Source organism: Nicotiana tomentosiformis, chromosome 8 (assembly GCF_000390325.3).
Source record: "Nicotiana tomentosiformis chromosome 8, ASM39032v3, whole genome shotgun sequence".
Taxonomy (NCBI): domain Eukaryota; kingdom Viridiplantae; phylum Streptophyta; class Magnoliopsida; order Solanales; family Solanaceae; genus Nicotiana; species Nicotiana tomentosiformis.
Window position 1 is genome coordinate 77,676,495 of NC_090819.1, and position 8,824 is coordinate 77,685,318.

Genomic DNA, 8,824 nt, shown 5'->3' on the forward strand with positions numbered 1-8,824 from the left:
CAAGGAGGTTACTATCGGTGAGGATGGTGTTCTGCGACTTCAGAGACGTCTCTGTGTTCCTAATGTTGATGGATTGAGGGAGAAGATTCTAGAGGAGGCACGCAGTTCTCGGTATTCTATTCATCCAGGTGCTACGAAGATGTATCACAACTGAGGTAACATTATTAGTGGCGGGGGATGAAGAAGGACATAGTTGAGTATGTAGCGAGGTGCCTAAATTGCCAGCATGTTAAGTATAAGCATCAGAGGCCAGGCGGCCTTCTCCAGCAGATGATTATACTTGAGTGGAAATGGGAGCGCCTTACTATGGGCTTCATAGTTGGGTTGCCATGGACCTTGAGGAAGTTTGATGTAGTTGGGTCATTGTCGATAGGTTGACCAAGTTGGAACACTTCATTCCGGTTATGACTACGTATTCTTTAGAGAGATTAACCCAGATTTACATTCAGGAGATTGTTCGGTTGCATGGTGTTCCTGTTTCCATCATATCAGATAGAGGCCCTCATTTTACTTCGCATTTCTAGAGGGCAGTATATAGTGAGTTAGGGACATGAGTGGAGCTCAGCACAACCTTTCATCCGTAGGACGACGGGCAGTTAGAGCGGAGGGTTTAGATCTTGGAGGATATGCTCAGAGCATGTGTGATTGACTTCAGAGGGCAGTGGGATCGATTCTTGCCTTTGGTCGAGTTTGCTTATAACAACACTTATCAGTCAAGCATTGAGATTGCTCCATTTGTGGCTTTGTATGGTCGCGATGTCGTTCGCCCATCGGATGGTTTGATCCCGCGGGGCTAGGTTATATGGTACTAATTTAGTCAAGAATGCCTTGGAGAAGGTGAAGTTGATTCAGGAGCGACTTTGCACAGCAAAGTCCAGACAGAAGAGTTACGCGGATCAGAAGGCGCATGATTTATCATTTATGGTGGGTGAGAAGGTTCTCTTGAAAGTCTCGCCGATGAAGGGAATCATGAGGTTCGGGAAGAAGGGCAAGTTGAGCCCAAGGTTCATAGGTCCATTTGAGGTGTTGAGGCGAGTTGGGGAGGTTGATTATGTGCTTCCTTTGCCTCCCAGCCTATCGTGAGTTCATCCGGTTTTCCACGTGTCTATGCTACGAAAGTATCATGCCGACAGGTCGCATGTGTTAGACTATAGTACGGTTCAGCTAGATGAGAGCCTGGGTTATGAGGAGGATCCAGTTGCCATTGTTGACAGGTAGGTTCGCCAATTGAGGTCCAAGAAGACTTCTGCGATAAAGGTTCAGTGGAGGGGTCAACCAGTCGAGAAGGCAACTTGGGAGACCGAGGAAGACATGCAGAGAATATATCTACACTTATTCGACACTCCAGGTACGATTCTAGACCTGTTCGAGGACGAACGTTTGTTTAAGAGGTGGAGAGTGTAACGACTTGATCGGCCGTTTTTCTTTCTAGATTCCCGTTCCCTTAATTAAAACTCCCTGTATGTGCTTTTATTATTTTATGACTTGCGGAGATAGTTAGTTTGGGTTTGGAAGGGTTCGAGTTGAAATCGGAACACTTAGTTCCTTAATAGTGGCTTAAAATGGTTGGGTTTGACATGAGTCAACATTTTGGGTAAACGACCTCAAAACCAGGATTTGACGGTCCCAATAGGTTCGTATGATGATTTTGGACTTGGGCGTATGTTCGGATCGGGTTTCGGATGACCCGGAAGTGTTTCGGTGCTTAATATTGAAAGTTGGCGCATTGAAGGTTTTCAAGTTCTTTAAGTTTGGTTTGGAGTAGGTTTTGGTGTTGCCGAGGTCCGTTTGGTATTCCGATCATGAGAATAGTTATGTATGGTGATTTTAGACTTGCACGCAAAATTCAGTGTCATTCCGATTAGTCTAAGTATGTTTCGGCACGTTCGAAGATAGTTGAGAAGTTTGAAGTTCATAAGTTGATTCAATTTGGTTTTGGGGTGCGATTCATAGTTTTGTTGTTGTTTTACGTGCTCTGAGAATTCGAACAGGTCCGTACTATGTTTATCGACTTGTGCATGAACGTCCTGAGTGGCTCGGGTGTGTTTCGGACCGCCCGGGGCTAAGTTTGAAACACCAGAAATTGCTGTTTTGGTTTCCTTCTTTGCGAATATAGAGCAGTAATCGTGTTCCGGATGAAGGAATGGGTCTGGGTGGGATTTTTCCCTACGCGTTCGTGAGGGGAAGACCGCGTTCGTGGGGCTCTGGGTCACTAGCCTTTGCGTTCGCGCTCAGGCCTTCACTCGTGAAGTGAGAGGCTAGTTGGACATGGGGTCAATTGATGGCCTTCGCGTTAAGGCCATCGCATTTGCGATGGGCAGGCCAGCTAAGCCTTCGCATTCACACAGCTTGTCTCGCGTTCGCGAAGGGCATTTGATGGTAGACTAGAAATATAAATTTTTGGCTTTACTTCACTTGTTATTTGCTATATTTTAATTGTGTTTGTGCTTAAAAGTAAAGAATTTATGCTAATTAGGTGTTTCTTATTTGTAGGAGCAAGTTTGGAGGAAATTTGATCAAAAGAAGTAAGAAAAATAATGGAAGCTGTTGAAGTAAAATTGCAAATCATTTTGGTGGGACCAATAATTATGTAATGATGAAGCATAAGGAAAGAGATATAAACAAATAATGGAGACAAGCACAAAGAATTGGAAAGGAATGAGCTTTGGATTTAAAACTGTACGTGAGGCAGCAACGAATCAGAAAAAAAATGGCAATAGAGATGACACTGGCAAGCCTTTGATAAGTCTCACAGGCACGGCACATGGCGCTCCGCGGGGTGCCCCGCGTCTGTGTATTTTTGTTAGAGTATTTTCCCACTTCAGCTTAGAGATGGTAGTTTCATCCCGGTCCGTTCCTACTTGATATAAATACATTGAAAATACGTTTTTGAAGGGGATTCGACCTAGGAGAGTTTTAGAGAGCTACCACGGCTTGAAGACACAAGATTTCATCAATTCTCTTGCCAACAATCAGTGCAAAACCAGAGTTTGTATTGTAAAGTTATCTTTGATATTTTTTTTATTCTTAAACTTATTTGTGATGACTTTCTCCATATCTATGGAGTAGTTATTCCCTAGGGTTTTGATGGATATGGTGTTTTGAGTGTTGTTTATGGATTTTAACTATTGTTTAATTGCATGAATTCGTTTATGGAGCTTTGAATTAATTGTGAAATTATTCACCGGTTTATTTAATCAAAAGAGGAATATTTTGGTGATTATCTTTGCATTATTTAGTTTGGTTTAATTTAGTGATTCTTTTAAGTAATCGAGAGAGCTTTTTGAATTATTGATTAAACCAAGTTAGGAGAATATTCGAGAGATGTTTTCCTAAAGACTAGTCCATAACGTGTTCTTGCATATCTTCACAGTACTTCATATTAGATTATTTTGTAGAATTCAGATTTAATCGAGAGAAGAATCTTGACCTTACGTTTAAGCTAATTATCGAGTGAATTCGTGAGAATCATTAGAATATTAGGAGTGAATTTAAACAGAGTTAAATCCCGAATAACTATCTTACACTTATCATGTCATAGCCCTTATTTCTCTTATTGTTTACAAACCGTTTTAGTTCAACTCTCATTATCTGTGATCAGGTCTAAGTATTATTAGTTTTAATTTAGTAGTTAATTATTGTAGGAATCACTCCAACTCAAGTGTTGATCATCCTGAATAGCAGAAAACCATAAGTTATTTGAATATTATTTAAATTCAATCCCTGTGGAGACGATAATTTTACTATACTATCTTTGGCTAGCGAGCATTAATTTCGTATTGTGTTTTGCGCTCGTCAGCATTTTTCTGGGCTTGTCTTTTTGTCCTTCACGATCGCGGATACCCTATCGCGATCGTGAATAAGGGACCACTGGGCAGAAAACATTTTAAAAACGGGACTTAGACCTATATTTCCTATTTCTCACTAGTGTGGTCTGAATTTGGACCTTCTTGGAGAGGGGTTTTCATCAAGCTTTGTATGGTGAGTAATTTCTTTCTAATATAAGTTAAATACATAGATTTTGGGTAGAGTTTAGCACATAAATTATAGAAATTATGGGTTTAGTTGAAAAACCTAGATTTTGATAAAAATGGGATTTAACTACCAAAATAATTATGGAATTGGGTAGAAATTATATATTTGAGTTCGGGAGGTTATGGGTAACATTTATCTTCAAAATATTATGGAATCCGGGCACGTGGGATCGGGGTGAATTGTAAGAATCATCTAATTTGGGTTGGGTAATTACTCTAATAGCTAAATTATGAACTTGTGAGCATATATTGATTAATTTATATAATATTTGGCTAGTTTCGGATTGTTCGGCACCAAGTTGAGGCTTTAGAGCAAATTTGTGGGCCGAAAAGTAAGCTTTGAGACGAGGTAAGTCTCTTGCCTAACCTTGTAAGAGGGAATTTACCCCATAGGTGTCTTAAATTACTATTTGCTTCTAATTTTGGGGGCTACGTATGCACGAGGTGATGAGAGTCCGTGCGTAGCTACTAATCATGCTTAAGTCCGGGTAATTTTAGGACCCAAATCATAAAATACTTGTATTGTTTGCACTCTAGTTGTTAATTTAAGTGCCTAAATTATATTTAAATTTGATAAAGGATTCGTAACGACCAAATTTCACTTATTCTGAGTTTTGGTGGGTTACTTGTCCGTTATTAGAAATTGTGCTTCCTTGTGTATTAGTCTTGTGATAGCTTTTAAATCGGATGTTCATAGAGTATTCTCTCTTCTTGTGGAGCGGGCCGAACGCCTCAGTAGTATAATAGATGCATCTATGGTTCGTGCCGTTCGACCCTCGGTAGTGTACATATTATTCTGGATCAGACCGTACCCGGCATAAATCGTGCGTGATAATGCTCGGAGCCCGATTACACTTGATATTATTATTATTATGACTTGAGAGGTTATAATTTATTTATTGGCCCGAAATTGATTTGGAGTTAGTATGTGTTAGTTGGAGATCTTTGGAATTGACTATCAGTTAAAGAATCATTTATTCACTGCTTGCTATTGTGTTATTTTTATTATTCACATATTCCATGCCTATTTAGAATTTTTGTATTTTATTTGTTGGCCCATAATAAGTGTCGATGTCGACCCATGGTCACTACTTCTTCGATGTTAGACTGGATACTTACTGGGTACATGTTGTTTATGTACTCACGCTACACTTCTGCACTAATCGTGCAGGATTTGAGGTATGTGCAGCTGGCATTCATTCAGGCGCGCACCCCCGTTATCCTGAGGCATAGTGGTGAATTGCTCTCTGAGTCCGTTCTGCAGCACTCACAGTCTCTCTTTTGTCTTAATTTCTGTCTATCCTATTTCAGACAGTAGCATAAGTGTTTTGTATATTCTACTAGTTTCTCATACAGTTCTGACACCGGGTCTTGGGAACATACTAATAGACACTAAATGGTTTTGAGTATTTATTTCACATTATTGCTCTTTCATTGGTTCACTCTTTACTTTATTATAATTTTTCCACTTCTCGTTTACTTAATAAATAAACATCAACTACTTTGAAATTATTAAAAAGAATAAATATATGGCTAGTTCACCGTTGGCTTACCTAGCAGCGACGTTGGGCACCATCATGACCTATAGGGGAAATTGGGTCGTACAATATGGATTTAAACATGTAATTTTGTAGAAATATTTGGATTTGGAAGAAAACATAGAATTTGGTATTTTTGGATTTTGACCACGAAGTTGGGCATGGAATTAGTAATAAAATTTATATTTGAGTTCGTGGTATTATGAGTAATGTTATCCCTATATCATCCTATTCTGGATTGTCACGCTAAGACTGGATTAAGCTATGATTCATGTTAGAAATCATGCTTAGGCTATATGCTGGTACTGTTGAGACCCACAGAGGTCATTTTATTATTGAATTATTTGCTTAATTTGCAATCATGTACTCAGTCACATATATCCTTTGCATATCAAATCTCAGTCTTTGTTGCCATTATTGTTACAGCATATTATCATTCATTGAACTGATTGTTATGACATTTTGTGAGCCCGGGAGACTGGAGAGATTGATGACTAAGTGAGGCCGAGGGCCTGATTGTGAGTTATATTTATGAAATCGGGCTGTCTGTCGTAGCAGGCTTTACTGATTCATGACAAGATTAGCTTATATTAGCCCTTGGGCAAGATCCGCCCCTCCGGAGTCTAACATACCAACAGTGGGACCTACTGAGTGCGAGTGATGAGTGATTGAGAGTACTGAGTGAATGGGAGGATAGAGTGACTGGGAGGACTGAGTGACTGGGAGGACTGCGTGATTGAGTGAGCTGAGTGAGGTTAAATACTCCGGGAGTATGCATATGACTTTATCACTGTGTGCATTACTGTTGACATGCATAATTTCTCGTATCAGTCACATTTGGGATATGTTTTTTATCCATGTTGAACTTAAACTGACAAATTTGAAAGCATGTCTATATTTATGTACTATTAAATTCTACATTTGGACTGTACCGGTCTGAGCTCGTAACTGCTTTCAGCCTAAGGTTAGTCCTGTTACTTATTGAGTACATTGGGTTGGTTTTACTCATACTATACTCTGCACTTCATGTGCAGATTTAAGTACTTTGGGCACGACGATTGCTAGCTTTGAAGCTTTATCTATTTGGAGACTATTGAGGTAGCTGCCTTGGCATCTGCAGACCTCGTCTCTCCTTCTTTTCAGTTTATTTGCACTGTTCTATCTTTCTAGAGAGTTGTTTTAGCAGTTAGACTGTATTTTCATATAGATGCTCATGTACTCAGTGACAACCAGATTGTGGGGGATTTTGTGTTGAGTTGCGATATTTTCTAATCAATTATTATGAGATTTTTACTATTAAGCATATTTCATTATGTTTTAAACTTAAAGTTTGTGAATATTAGGCTTGCCTATTATTGCGATAGGCGCCATCATGACATGTGAGATTTTGGGCATGACATTGTTATTAGTTGAGCATCGATGAGTTGTGAAGATGCTATAGATGCAGTGCAGGATGCTTTTCCCTATGAATGCGGGTGGACCATTTTCGTCGCCTTGTGGAGGAGTGTTCTGTCATTTCAGCCCAATGTTGGTGTTGCCTACGGTCGATATTTGATATTTCTAAATTTGGTGGAATTCTTTTTAATATTATGGTGTCGTCGTCCTTGATTGAACGCATTGAGGCTTATCGTCATGTTAGTCTTCATTTGTTTGCCACTAGGCACGGTGTTGTGAGATGGAACCTAATAGAAAGTTATCACAGATGGTTTTGTGTTGAGACTTCAGGATCGAATCAACGTTTCCAGTATTGATGGTTTGAGGGAGATGACCCCTGAGGTGGTCTCGGTGTTTAGGAATTTTGAATGTGACGAGAAGGGATTGATTGGAATGTAGGAAAATATGAGTATTCGATCATTGTTTTGGATGCATACGGCTTCGAGTTCAAACATATTGTTGGACCTTCGGGTGATGTTAATGAATGAAAGGATTCTTACGGCTGGCGGATCAGTGTGGACCCAGGGAGATTAATTGATTTCATAATGGATGTAACTAAAGCAATGACGTTGGAGGAGGTCGATATGAGGTTACACAAGTGGGCTTTATCGTGTCAACAGGTTAACAGTTGCGTGGTTTTGATGAGGTTCCTACGAGGAGTTCTACTCTCTGTCCATGGGATGTATGTATTGTGATGTGAGCTTGGGTCACTTGAAGAAGACGGTATGACCCCTAGGAGGTTGAGCGTGGGATAGTGGCTGATAATTCGGGATGTGTTATGATTGGTGCAATAAGAGCTTGCGAGAAGTTGGCCGAGTAATGGTGTGGGATCATGGTAACTGGGAAGAAGTAGTTGTGGGGTCTGGATCTATGTGATTGTAGTGTAAAGCTAAGAAGGGGAGCCCACCATCTACGATTAGGTCACGTGGTTGTGTGGCTGTACAATTTTTGATCATCGGTACACTGGTGGATCAGTTGTGACTAAGGGAAGAGAACATTCAGATTAATTTGAGCAAGGGATTTTATGGGTGTGTGCTATACTTTTTCCTTATCGGTTTATGTGAAGGTTGGGGAATGACTCCAAATTGTTATTTATTTGAGAGTGTGAGGTACAAGGGAAAGGATTCTTTCGATTGCTTCTTTGGAGCGTTTATGTGATAACAGAGCACTAGTTTTCTGGTTATATATAATCGAGACTGGATTAGAGTGGGCGACTCTCAATAATGGTACTAGTGGATTTGATATTTAAGGTGTGGTGCTTAAGGATTTTCGAGCTCGTTATGTGGATGAGGATTAAGATTTTGCGGCAGAGTGTGAAGGGTATTTTGAGAATATCTATGTTATCATCGAGTATGCAGTGCAGTGTTAGGAAAATAGAAAGGAAACAACTTCAGATTCACAGAAGATCTTTCAGAATAGGTGTATTAGTTGGAGATACTATTGAGTGAATGAGGAGGATATGAGATGGCTTATGGGTATTGAGAAAATGTGGTCTCACGATATGGGTCACTCAGGATGAGTGTTGTTTGAGGTCCGTTAAATGTTTGAATAGAGCTATTATTTCGAAGAAAGGTCAAGAGTAAATTGGAAGATGTTGAGTTAGTTAGTAATGGTTTGAATCAGCAGGGTTGTGGAAAAGATCAGTTCCTTCGGTGTGGTAAGTCTATACAAGAAATTCGTGGTTGTATGTGCGAGCTTGACAGCTGATGGTTCAAGAAATTCATGGTTTGATTCTGATGGCTTGGTTATGTGTGAATGGATCCCGAAAGAGCTATGGCGGTTTAGACCATGACTTGAGGTTTGCATTTTTATGGTTAT